We start from the raw sequence: 15,740 nt of genomic DNA on the forward strand, positions 1-15,740 counted from the left end.
GAGGCAATGCGAAATAAAAGACAGAATCTGTCAAAACAGAACCGTCCGTAAAGACGAATTTTATTGGGGCACCAGACTTACTCAAATGAAAATGCTCAAATTTAATGAAAGTTGCGTACATATCTGAGGATCACTCACGTAAATTGGCATAATTTTCTGAGTTACCTACAGCGAATTTTGCCCAGATTCGTGACAGCAAAGAAATCTGTTTCTGCGCAGTAATCCAAATCTAGTATCAACCTTGCTATCAACGACTTTACTTGGCACAACAAAACACAAAACTAAGATAAGGAGAGGTTGCTACAGTAGTAACAACTTCCAAAACACAAATATAAAACAAAATTACTGTAGCAAAATAAACACATGGGTTATCTCCCAAGAAGTTCTTTCTTTATAGCCATTAAGATGGGCTCAGCAGTTCTAATGATGCACTCGCAAGAAATAGTAGTTGAAGCAAAAGAGTGCATCAAGAGGCAAATTCAAAACACATTTAAGCCTAACATGCTTCCTATGAAAAGGAATCTTGTACATAAACAAATTCAAGAAGCATAATGCAACAAGCATAGAAAGATAGAACAAGTGTAGCTCCAAAAATTTCAGCACATAGAGAGGCATTTTAGTAACATGAAAATTTCTACAACCATATTTTCCTCTCTCATAATAACTTTCAGTAGCAACATGAGCAAACTCAACAATATAACTATCAAATGAAACATTCTTATCATGAGTCTCATGCATAAAATTATTACTACTCCCAACATAAGCATAATCAATTTTATTAGTTGTAGTGGGAGCAAATTCAACTAAGTGGCTATCATCAAATATAGGAGGCATATTGTAATCATAATCAAATTCACTCTCCATAGTAGGTGGAACCAAAAGACCACTATCATTATAATCATCATATATGGGAGGCGTATCATAATCAACATAAACTTTCTCCTCAATACCCGGAGGGCTAAAGAGATCATTTTCATCAAAACCGATCTCCCCAAGCTTAGAATTTTCCATAGCATTAGCAACAATAGTGTTCAAAGCATTCATATTAATAACATTCCCATTAGCATGCATATAAAGTTCCATGGGTTTTTTAATTCTCTCTTCAAACACATCATGTCCTAATTCAAGATAAAGTTCATAAAGATCTCACATATTTTTGTTGTTTTCCATTATGCCTAACTAGTGTAAACAAGAAACAAAAAGATGCAATTGCAGGATCTAAAGGAAATAGCTTCGAGCACAAACACAATGGCGCCAGAAAAGTACTGTTACCTGGAACCGGAGTATGAGTGCCTTTTACCTTTCCTCCCCGACAACGGCGCCAGAAAAGTGCTTGGCGCGTACAGTTGACGAGGGAGGAAATGGTGTAGCTTTCCTTCGTTCCCCGGCAACGGCGCCAGAAAAGTGCTTGATGTCTACGGGAGCTTCTATTCTTGTAGACAGTGTTGGGCCTCCAAGAGCAGAGGTTTGTAGAACAGCAGCAAGTTTCCCTTAAGTGGATCACCCAAGGTTTATCGATCTCAGGGAGGAAGAGGTCAAAGATATCCCTCTCATGCAACCCTGCAACCACAAAGCAAGAAGTCTCTTGTGTCCCCAACACACCTAATAGGTGCACTAGTTCGGCGAAGAGATAGTGAAATACAGGTGGTATGAATAAGTATGAGCAGTAGTATCGGCGCCAGAAAAGTGCTTGCTGGCGTGTAGTTGACGGTGGTAATATTGCAGGCAGTAGAAACATAGTAAAACAGTAAACAAGCAGCGATAGCAGTATTTAGGAACAAGGCCTAGGGATCGTACTTTCACTAGTGGACACTCTCAACATTGATCACATAACAGAATAAATAGATAGATGCTAGACTCTACACTCTTGTTGGATGATGAACACCATTGCGTAGGATTACACGAACCCTCAATGCCGGAGTTAACAAGCTCCACAATATCAATGTTCATATTTAAATAACCTTAGAGTGCAAGATAGATTAACATAACCAAATAGATCACATCAATACCATCATAGTAATAGTTAACTTCACAATCCATAAGAGATCACGATCATAAACTACGCCAAGAACTACATGATGCACACACTGTCCACTTTACACCATGCAGGAGGAATAGAATACTTTAATAACATCACTAGAGTAGCACACAAAATAGTAGTGATACAAAACTCATATGAATCTCAATCATGTAAAGCAGCTCATGAGATCATTGTATTGAAGTACATAGGAGAGAGATTAACCACATAGCTACCGGTACAGCCCCGAGCCTCGATGGAGAACTACTCCCTCCTCATGGGAGACAGCAGCGGTGATGAAGATGGCGGTGGTGTCGATGGAGAAGCCTTCCGGGGGCACTTCCCCATCCCGGCGGCGTGCCGGAACAGAGACTCCTGTCCCACAGATCTTGGCTTCGCGATGGCGGCGGCTCTGGAAGGTTTCTCGTACCGTGGCTTTTTCGTCTCGAGGTTTTAGGTCGAGGGGCTTCTTATAGGCGAAGAGGCGGAGTCGGAGGGGCGACGAGGCGGTGAGGGGGTAAGGCGGCGCGGCCAGGGCTTGGGCCGCGCCAGCCACCCTCCTGGGGCCCCTGTGGCCCACCTCTGGTCCTTCCCGGGTGTTCTGGAAGCTTCGTGTATTTCTAAGATGCTGGGTGTTGATTTCGTCCGATTCCGAGAATATTTCCTTACTAGGATTTCTGAAACCAAAAACAGCAGAAAACAGGAACTGGCCCTTCGGCATCTCGTCAATAGGTTAGTTCCGGAAAACGCATAATAATGACATAAAGTATGCATAAAACATGTAGATATCATCAATAATGTGGCATGGAACATAAGAAATTATCGATACGTCGGAGACGTATCAGTGGCGCCTGCATTTTTCAAGCCGAACGGCATAGTCGTGTAGCAATAAGCCCCATACGGGGTAATGAACAAAGTCTTTATTTGATCATCCGGATTCAAAGGAATCTGGTGGTAGCCTGAATAGGCATCTAGAAAAGACAATAGTTCACAGCCGGCAGTCGAGTCTATGACTTCATCTATGCGCGGGAGGGGGAAGGGGTCCTTCGGGCACGCCCTGTTCAGGTTGGTGTAGTCGATACACATGCGCCAGGAGCCGTTCTTCTTCAGGACCAGGACCGGGTTCGCCAACCAGTCCGGGTGCAGCACTTCCATGATGAAGCCGGCTGCCAGCAGCTGGGCGATCTCTTCACCGATGGCCTTCCTTCTTTCTTCGGCGAAGCGCCTGAGGGGCTGCTTCACCGGCTTGGCTTCAGGCCGGACGTGGAGGTGGTGCTCAGCCAACTCCCTCGGCACACCCGGCATGTCTCTTGGAGTCCATGCGAAGATGTCCCGATTCTCACGGAGGAAGCTGGTGAGCTCGCTTTCCTATTTCTTGTTCAAGCCGGCACCGATGGTGACGTACTTGTCCGGCTGTGCCGGGTCCAGCAGGATCTTCTTGGTGTTGTTGGCCGGCTAGAAGTGAGTCGTCCCACCCAGGTTGCCTGCAGCCGGCATGTCAGTTTGCGCGGCTTTGGCCAAGGCGACGGCGTCGTGGATGAGCTGCTTCTCGGTGGCGATGACCAGCGCCTGGGCCATCTTGGAGCTCTGCGTGGCGCAGTCCATGGAGCGGCGATAGTCGCCGGCTATGGTGATGACCCCTTTAGGGCCAGGCAGCTTCATCTTCAGGTACCCATAATGGGGCACCGCCATGAACTTGGTCAGGGCCGGCCTGCCCAGGAGCGCGTGGTAGGGACTGACGAGGTCCACCACCTCGAACTCGATTCTCTCGGTGCGGAAGTGGTCCGGCTTCCCGAACATCACCTCCAGCATAATCCGGCCAATCGGCTGGCAGCAGTGGCCTGGCATGATGCCATGGAAGACGGTGGGGGTGGGACGCAGCTCGGCTTCTTGGATGCCTAGCTTGCGGGCGGTGTCGCGGTAGAGGATGTTGATGCTGCTGCCCCCATCGATGAGGACGCGCGAGAAGCGCACGCTACGCCGAATCGTGCCAATGGTGGGGTCGAGGACCATGGCGTAGCTGCCCGGCTTCGGAAGGACAGCCGGTGTGTCGCGGCGATCAAAAGTGATGGCCTGCTCTGACCAGTTTAGGTACTGGGGGACCGGCGGTATGACCGCGTTGACCTCGAGGGAACGGCTCTGCTGGCTCGTCTTGTCCTCGGGCTCGGAGGTGAAGATGATGTAGGTAGCATCTTCGGCCAGATATCAGCCATGGTGCACTTGGTTAGCCTCGTGGTGCGCGAGGTTGGCGTTCTCTGCGCCGGCTTGGCCACCAGGCCTGCCGGCTGGAGGGGGCGGGCGTGGAGGCGGGAGGGGTTCACCGCTGGTCAGCCGCTTCATGAAGTGGCAGTCGCGGGTGGTGTGGTTGGAGGGGTTCTTGCCGCTGTGGTACTTGCATGGCGAGTCGAGCATTTGCTCGAAGGTGTGCTTCGGCTTCCATTGCCGGTCTTGCTTCTGGCGGCGGCTGCCGCCTGCCGCATTGTCCGACACGGCTGCCACATGGGCGGAGCCGTACCGGCGGTCCGGCTGGTCGCTGTCCCGCTTGCCGCGGTAGTTGCCCCGCCGGCTGCCATGAGAGGCGCCCTCTGTCGGCTTGTGCTCGGCCGACTTATGGTGGTCCCGCCTGGAGGGAGCCGGCGTTGCTTCAGCCGGCGCCTTGCCGGCTTCTTCAGCCAGCGCGTACTTGTCGGCGATGGTCATGAGGGAGGCCATGGTCTTGGGCTCGCTGCGGCGCAGCTTGTGCCACAACATGGTGTTGGGCCGGCAGCCGCCCATGAAGAAGCTGATGGCCTGGATTTCGTGCACGCCCTCGCAGGAGTTGCGCGTCTCGCACCAGCGCGTCAGGTACGCGCGATCCGTCTCGTCCAGGCCCTGCTTGCACATCTCTAGCTGTTGGGGGCGACCTGGCCGGCGGTAGGTGCCGGTGAAGTTGCTGATGAAGGCTTCCTCGAAATCAAGCCAGCCGTTGATGCTGCCGGCTGGCAGGTTATTGAGCCAGGTGCGGGCGGAGCCGACTAGCATCAGGGGGAGTATCGCACCGCCCAGCGCTTGTTGCCCCTGGAGATGCCGACTACGGTGGAGTAGTCCAGTAGCCAGTCCTCCGGCTTGGCAGTGCCGTCGTACTTGGGGGTGTCGCGCGGGAGCTGGAAGCCGTCCATCATGGGCTCGTTGGCAATGCGGGGCCCGTAGCACTTGGGGCAAGCCGGCCCCTCTTCTTCCGCAATGCGGGATTCGACTAGCCGATCGAGGCGGTCTCTGGCATCGGCGGGCTCGATGCGGGGGCCCAGCCGGGAACGTGCCAGCTGGCGGGTGCCTGTTGGCTCTGGAGCCGGCCGGTGCTGGCGCCTTGGCGCCGCCTGCTCGGAGTCATGCTCCTGGTTCCGGCTTGGCGGTGGCCGGCTGCGGCCGCTGTGGCCGCTGTCCAGCCGGCTTGTCCGGCTTGAGCCTGCGTGGGTGGCGCGGGAGTCTTTGCGCCGGCTCGGCGCGGGCGAGGAGGACTCGGCCGTGTCCCTGTGGGGGTCCTTGTTGTTGCCTGCAGCAGCGCGGACGGGAGGAGCTTTGGGAGCACCATACCTGGGGTCCTTGGTCTGCTCAGCCGCAGCCCGGCACAGGTCAGCTACGCGCTGCGTCTGGCAGCGCAACTCTTCTCCCTCGAGGAGGCTCAGCTCCTTGGCAGCGTTTTCGGCTGCGAGGATGTTCTTGTCGTGGGTGTTGTAGACGGGTAGCTCCATGTATGGAGCCGGCGCTTCCGCGCCATCGCGCTCGATCTCGGCGCCTAGGCCGCCTCCTCGCCGGCGGATCATGCCGGCTCGGCTGGGGTTGTTGCCGCCTGGCGTGAAGCCATGGGCGTGGTCGTACTCGCGCTGGGTAATTGCCAGCTGGCACTTGGCAGTGGCCAGCTCGTCAGCTTGCTAGAGGAGGAGCTGGCGATGCGCCTCCAGGTCCGCCTCGACGGTGGTGGCGTCGGCGCCTGCGGTGAGCGGAGAGCTCAGCTTTGCCCGGACTTCCTGCAGCCGGGATGGTGGCGGGGGCACCTTTGGGCCCGAGCCGGATGCGTTGGGGTCGACGTTGCGTTCCAAGTTGGGGCCGCGAACGCGAGTGGACTTGATGGGGGGCTCCTCGCCAGCCATGATGACCTGCACGACGGCGGGGATGGCGGGAACGCTGCTGGCGCCGGCTCGCGGAGGAGGGCTTGCGCAGCACAGCACCTGCCGCGGGTAGCGCGGCGGTGCGACGGTGGCGACGTAGACGTCGTGGCCGCCGAAGGAGATGATGCTGCCGCCGGCAGGGAAGGGCCGGTTGATACGTCCAATTTGCATCACTATTTTATATCATAATTTGCTGTTATTCATTGATATATTTCATATTGGGACACAATACTTATGTTATTTCATCTATTTTGCATGTTTCATCATTATTGGAGGATCGAACACCGGAGCCAGGATTCTGCTGGAAAAAGCACCGTCAGAACGCAATATTTCGGAAGATCAACTCTGGAAGGAAATTATACCAAAAATCCTATTTTTCAAGATGACGAAGGAAGCCAGAAGGAGGAGCCAGGAGGAGCCAGGGTGGGCCCACACCCTAGGGCGGCGCGGCCCAGGCCCTGGCCGCGCCGGCCTATGGTCTGGGGGGCCCACGACCCTTTTCGCCTCCTTTTCTTCGCCAAACCCTTCGTCCCGAAGACCTAAGCCACAGAGGGTACCTCGCGAAGAGTTACAGCCGCCTCTGCGGGGCGGAGAACACCAGAGAGAAAAGAGCTCTCCGGCGGGCAGGAATCTGCCGGGGAAATTCCCTCCGGGAGGGGGAAATCGACGCCATCGACACCGTCATCGAGCTGGACATCATCGCCATCACCATCATCATCATCTCCACCATCATCACCGCCGTCATCACCGCTGGACACCGCCACCGCCGTAGCAATTTGGGTTTGATCTTGATTGTTTGATAGGGGAAACTCTCCCGGTATCGATTCCTACTTGTTGTTGATGCTATTGAGTGAAACCATTGAACCAAGTTTATGTTCAGATTGTTATTCATCATCATATCACCTCTGATCATGTTCCGTATGATGTCTTGTGAGTAGTTCGTTTAGTTCTTGAGGACATGGGTGAAGTCTAAATGTTAGTAGTGAACTATGGTTGAGTAATATTCAATGGTGTGATATTTAAGTTGTGGTGTTATTCTTCTAGTGGTGTCATGTGAACGTCGACTACATGACACTTCACCATTTATGGGCCTAGGGGAATGCATCTTGTACTCGTTTGCCAATTGCGGGGTTGCCGGAGTGACGAAACCTAAACCCCCGTTGGTATATCGATGCGGGAGGGATCGCGAGGATCTCAGAGTTTAAGGCTGTGGTTAGATTTAATTCTTAATTACTTTCTTGTAGTTGCGGATGCTTGCAAGGGGTATAATCACAAGTATGTATTAGTCCTAGGAAGGGCGGTACATTAGCATAGGTTCACCCACACAACACTTATCACAACAATGAAGATTATTTAGCCGTATGTAGCGAAAGCACTAGACTAAAATCCCGTGTGTCCTTGAGAACGTTCGGTCATTATAAGTAAACAAACCGGCTTGTCCTTTGTGCTAAAAAGGATTGGGCCACTCGCTGCAATTATTACTCTCGCACTTTACATACTCGTCCTTTATTCAACTGTTACATCAAACCCCCCTGAATCCTTGTCTGTGAGCATTTACAGTGAATCCTTCATCGAAACTGCTTGTCAACACCTTCTGCTCCTCGTTGGGATCGACATTCTTACTTATCGAAGATACTACGATACACCCCCTATACTTGTGGGTCATCAAGACTATTTTCTGGCGCCGTTGCCGGGGAGTGAAGCGCTATTGGTAAGTGGAATTGGTAAGGAAAACCTTTCTTGTTGTGCTGATTTTATTTCGCTGCTGCTATAAGTCATTATGGAGAGATCTTCTCTTCAATTTCTATTTGGGAAATCTACTACTACTGCAACGGTAGTGGATGAGGCGCCAGGTGAGGAAGTAATACCATATAAAATACCTATGAAAATTATTGAACGTGTTATGGATAACCGCTATGAAGGGGATGGAACTGTCCATCCCGGTGATCATTTACTGTTTTTGCATGAATTATGCGGGTTATTCAAATGTGCAGGTATTGCTATGGATGAAGTGAGGAAGAAACTATTCTCTTTGTCGCTGTCCGGTAAAGCGGCGCATTGGTATAAATTACTGGATAATGGGGATTCTCTTGAATGGAATGATATTGTTCCCCGGTTTTATTCTAAGTTCTATCCTCCAAGTGAAATTCATAAGGATCGGAATCGCATATATAATTTTTGGCCTCATGATGGAGAGAGTATTGCCCAAGCTTGGGGGAGATTGAAGTCTTTAATGCTCAAATGTCCCATTCATGAGCTTCCTGGTAATGTTATTATTGATAATCTCTATGCAAGACTTTCTTTTCAAGACAAGACCTTGCTGGATACTTCTTGTTCTGGATCATTTACACGCAACAAAGAAGAGTTTAAAAGGGACCTTCTTGATCGGATCCAAGAAAATACTGAAGGATGGGAGAACGACAAGGATAGAGAATCAGGTATAATTTATGATTATAAATGCATTGAAGCTTTTATGGATACTGATAAATTTCGTAATATGAGTGCTATATATGGTCTTGATTCTCAAGTTGCTGTAAATCTTTATAAAGCTTTTGCCTCTCATTATGAATTGCCAAAGAAGAATTTTGATAAGTATCATGAACCGTATAAAGATAAAATTGATTCATCTATTAATAAATGCGTTGTAGTTGAAACTGCTGATCATGTTATTCCTGAAGTTTATATTGAAAAAACTCCTTTCCCTGCTAAAATGAAGGAGTACTCTGTTATAAATAGTGCGGTTCATAAAAGTGAAAAGAAACCTGTAGAACACGAAGAACAAATAAAAGTTGAACCTCTTTGTTGCAATAGTTAAAGATCTTGTATTTGAAAATGTGGAGGATGGTCATATTATTTTCTGTGAAGATGCTTCTAATATTGTCTCACATCCTAATAAACCCAAACAAGCTAGTGTTCCTATGCTATCTGTTAAAATTGGTGATCATTGTTATTATGGATTATGTGATATTGGTGCAAGTGTTAGTGCTATTCCGTATGAGCTTTACACGGAGATTATGCACGAAATTGATTCTTGTGAACTTGAAGATATTGATGTGGTTATTCAGCTGGCTAATAGAGAAACTATTTCTCCAATTGGTATTGTTCGAGATGTGGAAGTTTTATGCGGTAAGATTAAATATCCAGTGACTTTTTGGTACTTGGTTCTGCTGCTAGTGATTATTGTCCTATTATTTTTGGTAGACCTTTTCTAAATACTTGTGGAGCTATTATAGATTGCAAGAAAGAGAAAATTTTGACTAAATTTGCTGGTGAATCTTATGAGTTTAACTTCTCTAAATTTACTAAAACTCCTTATAAAGCTGATTTGCCTAGTAATGATTTTAAAATGGAGCAATGTGCATCTATTGTTCTTGTTCCTAATAATCCTTTGCAGCAACATTTGGAGGATAGCGAGAGCGAAATTTTTAGGAAAGAAAGAGATGAGCTTGAGGAAATTTTTCTTCGCCAACCTATTCTCAAGCATGATTTACCGGTGGAAGATTTGGGTACAACACCGCCACCAAAGGAAGATCCTGTTTTTGATTTAAAGCCTTTACGATAATCTTAAATATGCTCATATTGATGATAAGAAAATATATCCTGTTATTATTAGTTCTAAGCTTTCAGAGATTGAGGAAGAAAGGTTATTGGAAATATTGAAGAAGCATCGAGGTGCTATTGGCTACACTCTTGATGATTTGAAGGGGATTTCTCCGTCTATATGCCAACATGCTATTAATATGGAAGATGATGCAAAGCCTGTTGTTGAACCTCAGCGTCGTTTAATTCCGAAGATGAAGGAAGTGGTAAGGAATGAGGTATTACGACTTCTTGAAGCTGGTATTATATATCCTATTGCTGATAGTAGATGGGTTAGTCCTGTGCATTGCGTTCCCAAGAAAGGAGGTATGACTGTTGTGCCTAATGATAATGATGAGCTCATTCCTCAAAGAGTAGTTGTAGGGTATAGAATGTGCATTGATTTTCGAAAAGTTAATAAAGTTACTAAGAAAGATCATTACCCTTTACCATTTATTGATCAAATGCTAGAAAGATTGTCTAAAAATACTCATTTTTGCTTTCTTGATGGTTATTCAGGTTTTCACAAATTGCTGTTAAAGCTAAAGATCAAGAGAAAACCACCTTTACTTGTCCTTATGGAACTTATGCTTATAGACGCATGCCTTTTGGTTTATGTAATGCTCCTGCTACTTTTCAAAGATGCATGTCTGCTATTTTTCATGGTTTTTGTGAAAGTATTGTAGAGGTATTCATGGATGATTTTTCCGTCTATGGGAATTCTTTTGATAGTTGCTTGCGAAACCTTGATAAAGTTTTGCAGAGATGTGAAGAAACTAACCTTGTTCTTAATTGGGAGAAATGCCACTTTATGGTTAATGAAGGAATTGTATTGGGACATAAAATTTCTGAGAGAGGTATTGAAGTTGATAGAGCTAAAGTTGAAGCAATTGAGAAGATGCCCTATCCGAGGGATGTTAAAGGTATTCGTAGTGTTCTTGGTCATGCTGGGTTTTATAGGAGATTTATTAAAGATTTCTCCAAGATTTCAAAGCCTCTTACTAATCTTCTTCAAAAAGATATACCATTTGTTTTTGATTACGATTGTAAGGAAGCTTTTGAAACTCTTAAGAAAGCCTTAACAACTGCTCCTATAGTTGAACCCCCTGATTGGAACTTACCCTTTGAAATTATGTGTGATGCTAGTGATTTTGCTGTAGGCGCTGTTCTTGGACAATGACGAGTAGATAAAAAACTGAATGTTATTCATTATGCTAGTAAAACTCTTGATGCTGCTCAAAGAAATTATGCTACAACTGAAAAGGAATTATTAGCTGTAGTCTTTGCTTGTGATAAATTTAGATCTTATATTGTTGATTCAAAAGTTACTATTCATCTTGATCATCTGCAATTAGATACCTAATGACAAAGAAAGATGCTAAGCCGAGGCTTATTAGATGGGTACTTCTTTTGCAAGAATTTGATTTACATATTGTAGATAGGAAAGGTGCTGATAATCCTGTTGCTGATAATTTGTCTAGATTGGAAAATATTGCTTATGATCCTGTTCCTGTTAATGATAGTTTTCCAAATGAACAATTTGCTGTAATAAAGGTGAGCTCGCGAGACAGTCCTTGGTATGCTGATTATGCTAACTTTATTGTTTCCAAGTACTTGCCTCCAACCTTTTCAGCTCAGCAAAGGAGGAAATTCTTTTATGACTTGAGGCATTATTTCTGGGATGACCCACACTTATATAAAGAAGGAGTGGATGGTATTATGCGAAGATGTGTTCCTGAGTATGAACAACAAGAAATATTGAGTAAATGTCATGGTAGTGCTTATGGAGGACATCACGCTGGAGAAAGAACCGCGCAAAAGGTTTTACAATCAGGTTTTTATTGGCCAACTCTCTTCAAAGATGCGAGAAAGTTTATTTTATCTTGTGATGAATGCCAAAGGGTTGGTAATATCTCCAGACGCAATGAAATGCCTATGAATTATACTCTTGTTATTGAACCGTTTGATTGTTGGGGATTTGACTTCATGGGACCTTTTCCGTCTTCGGAAGGTAACACTCATATACTTGTTGCTGTTGATTATGTTACTAAATGGGTGGAAGCTATACCTACAAAAAGTGCTGATGGTGAGACCTCTTTAAGAATGCTCTTAGATATTATTTTTCCTAGATTTGGAGTACCTAGATATATTATGACTGATGGAGGTTCTCATTTTATTCATGGAGGTTTTAGAAAAACTCTTGCTAAGTATGGTATTAATCATAGAATTGCTTCTGCTTATCATCCTCAAACTAGTGGTCAAGTAGAATTATCAAATAGAGAGATTAAATCTATTTTGGGAAAGATCGTTAATAAAACTAGAAAGAATTGGGCTAGTAAATTGAAGGATGCACTTTGGGCTTATAGAACTGCTTATAAAAATCCCATGGGAATGTCACCTTATAAAATGGTTTATGGGAAAGCTTGTCATTTACCTCTAGAACTAGAGCACAAAGCTTATTGGGCTGTTAGAGAATTAAATAAAGATCCTAAACTTGCCGGTGATAAGAGGTTGTTGCAATTGAGTTCTCTAGATGAATGGAGAAGTGAAGCATATGAAAATGCTAAACTCTTTAAAGAGAAAGTTAAAAAATGGCATGATAGGAGGATTATCAAAAGAGAATTTAATATTGGGGATAAAGTCCTATTGTATCGGTCTCGTCTCGAGATTCTTTAGGGAAATTACTCTCGAAATGGGAAGGACCATATGTTGTCGAGGAGGTGTATCGTTCAGGAGCAATCAAAATTAGCTCTCTCCAAGGCAATGCTACGCAAGTGGTGAATGGACAAAGACTCAAGCATTATATCTCGGGTGATTCTTATAATGTTGATGTTGATATTATTCAAGTGGAAACACCGGAGGCCTACATCAAAGGGCAAATTGACAGTCAGCGTAACTCGACTTCGAATAGGTAACTTGATCTTGGTAATGAAAAGTACGCAATTTACTTTCCGAACTATATTTTTGCTGTTTTTGGAAAATATGAGAAATTACGAGTTCGAAACGGAGTGGAAAGGACGCACGAGGGGGTGCCACCATAGGGCGGCGCGGCCTGACCTGGGCCCGCGCCGGCCTATGGTTTGGCCGCCTCGTCGCCCCTTTCCGACTCTGGTTCGATCCGGTGCTTTCCTTTTGACGAGAAAAATTTTGCTCTATAATCCCCCGGACCCCTGGAGGTCCGTATATCGTTTTCTCGACGTGTTTTGTTTCAAGCTGTTTCTGCCAGGATCTGTTTTCGGTTTAGAAGCACCATGGCCTCCAACAACAAGGGCAAGGGGCTTTTGGAGGAAGAGAAGGAGGTGCCATCGAGACAAGAGCAGCAAGCCGGAGGAAGCAAGCAAATCTTGGTGGGATCTGTTGACACTCGACGTTCTTTTTCTCATAACCTGCAGGGACCTTTACCACCCGCTCTTAGCCTCGACTCTTTCCCCATGATGGAAGAAGTCATACGGATTACCGATGAGTTTTGTGATCAATATCGGGCTCTACGAAGAGAAGTGGAGATACTCCAGGAGGAGAATTGCCGTCTCCGAAGAATGATTGAATACCACTCGATTCGCGTCACAAGGTCGTCATCGCCAACCGGATAACAATGAATCTCTTCGAATCTTAGTGCATAATTGTCAAGCTGAGAAACTGAAGACGAAGGAGCTTATTAAGAAGCTCGGGAGGAGTTCATCACCATCATCGCCAAAGGAGTAATTCATCATCGGTATTGGCATCCCCTTGGTTTGTTCCAAGCTTGGGGGAGTGCCGCGGTATCACATTATCACTACCTTTTACTTTTATTGTCAAGTAGTATCATATCATGAGTAGGGAAGTTATCATATAAGATGGGTTGCGTTTGGAAGTATCTCTCCTTTAGTTGGTTATCTATGTATCCCTTGGTGTGAGTTATCGTTATGGAATATTAATGAGAAGTCTTATCATTTACATATTGCACATCTTATTTTAGTTTGCAATCTCTACTATATGATTCACCTTGTTGTTAGTATTGGTATCACTTTGGGAGCATTGAATAAATCTATTTGGTTTTGGCAAACTTAGCATTGGTCAATAGCAACAACACTTTGAGGTTTAAATAGAAAAGAGAAATACATGTAGATGTTTCATTGTCTTTCTTGTTAGCTCATAGCTTATTATTCTGAAGTTAAAATTGTTTGTACTTACAAGGAAGATGCATGATTGTTTCTATCACATGTATATTTGTTTGTTTCCCTCGACTCTTATGCTTGCTAATTAACCTTGCTAGCCAAAGACCAGTACAGAGAGGGAATACTTCTCGTGCATCCAAACCTTAACCAAAACCTATGCCATTTGTGTCCACCATACCTACCTACTACATGGTATTTTCCGCCATTCCAAGTAAATACTTCATGTGCTACCTTTAAACAATTCAAAACTTAGTATCTCTTATTTGTGTCAATGTTTCATAGCTCATGAGGAAGTATGTGGTGTTTTATCTTTCAATCTTGTTGGGCAACTTCCACCAATGGACTAGTGGCTTCACCCGCTTATCCAATAATTTTGCAAAAAGAGCTGGCAATGGGATTCCCAGTCCCAAATTGATTAAACTAAATAGACACTCCTCCATGGTATGTGATTGATGGACGGCACCCGAAGGATTCGGTTAGCCATGGCTTGTGTAAGCAAAGGTTGGGGGGAGTGTCATCATCATAATAAAGCTAAAATAAAAAGGCACTCCTTCATGGTATGAGATTGTTGGCAGGCACCCGAGGATTCGGTTAGCCATGGTTTGTGAAAGAAAGGTTGGAAGGAGTGCCACACAAAATGAAAATAATATGGGAGCCGCTCTTAGGAGGTTGTCACGGCAAGGGGTTAGAGTACCCGCTACCGGTCGTTGACAACAACAAACACTTCTCAAAATGTTACTTTTATTCTCTTTATATGATTGCAAAAATTGAAAAAGCTCTAGCACATGATTTAATCCTCGCTTCCTCTCGCGAAGGGCCTGTCTTTTACTTTATGTTGAGTCAAGAAACCTATTTCCCTCCATCTCAAGCAAGCATTTGAGTAGTTGTGATCAAACCATTATATTGTGATTTGCTACATCATGTCTTTTATTCTTCTTTGTTTAGTACAAGTTTTATCTGAATGAATATAGCTTTGCAAGTTATCAATGATCATGAGAAAACCATTATGATTGAGTATGCAAGTTGTGCCTTATAAACTTTAACATGGGAGCGCTGCTCAATGAGATATAATCTGCTTAATTGTTCTCTGACCAAGAACGAAGTTTGCCATCACCAATTATGATTTCTTATGCACCTTTACTTGTGATTACCTTATACTTGTTTCAATATGAGTTATAAGAGATTGTTTACTATAATGTCCTATGTGAATGAATATGATGCTTCTTGTCCGTATTTTATTCATCGACTCTTCACTCCATAAACATGTGGTCATGTCTATCGAGCTCAATTTCGCGTGGGGCCAAGCGAAGTCTAAGCTGGGGGGGAGTTGATACGTCCAATTTGCATCACTATTTTATATCATAATTTGCTGGTATTCATTGATATATTTCATATTGGGACACAATACTTATGTTATTTCATCTATTTTGCATGTTTCATCATTATTGGAGGATCGAACACCGGAGCCGGATTCTGCTGGAAAAAGCACCGTCGAACGCAATATTTCGGAAGATCAACTGCGGAAGGAAATTATACCAAAAATCCTATTTTTCAAGATGACGAAGGAAGCCGGAAGGAGGAGCCGGGGAGGAGCTGGGGTGGGCCCACACCCTAGGGCGGCGCGGCCCAGAGCCCTGGCCGCGCCGGCCTATGGTCCGGGGGCCCACGACCCTTTTCGCCTCCTTTTCTTCGCCAAACCCTTCGTCCCGAAGACCTAAGCCACAGAGGGTACCTCGCGAAGAGTTACTGACCGCCTCTGCGGGCGGAGAACACCAGAGAGAAAAGAGCTCTCCGGCGGGCAGGAATCTGGGGAAATTCCCTCCGGGAGGGGGAAATCGACGC

The sequence above is a fragment of the Lolium perenne genome, chromosome 1, assembly GCF_019359855.2.
Source record: "Lolium perenne isolate Kyuss_39 chromosome 1, Kyuss_2.0, whole genome shotgun sequence".
Lineage (NCBI taxonomy): Eukaryota > Viridiplantae > Streptophyta > Magnoliopsida > Poales > Poaceae > Lolium > Lolium perenne.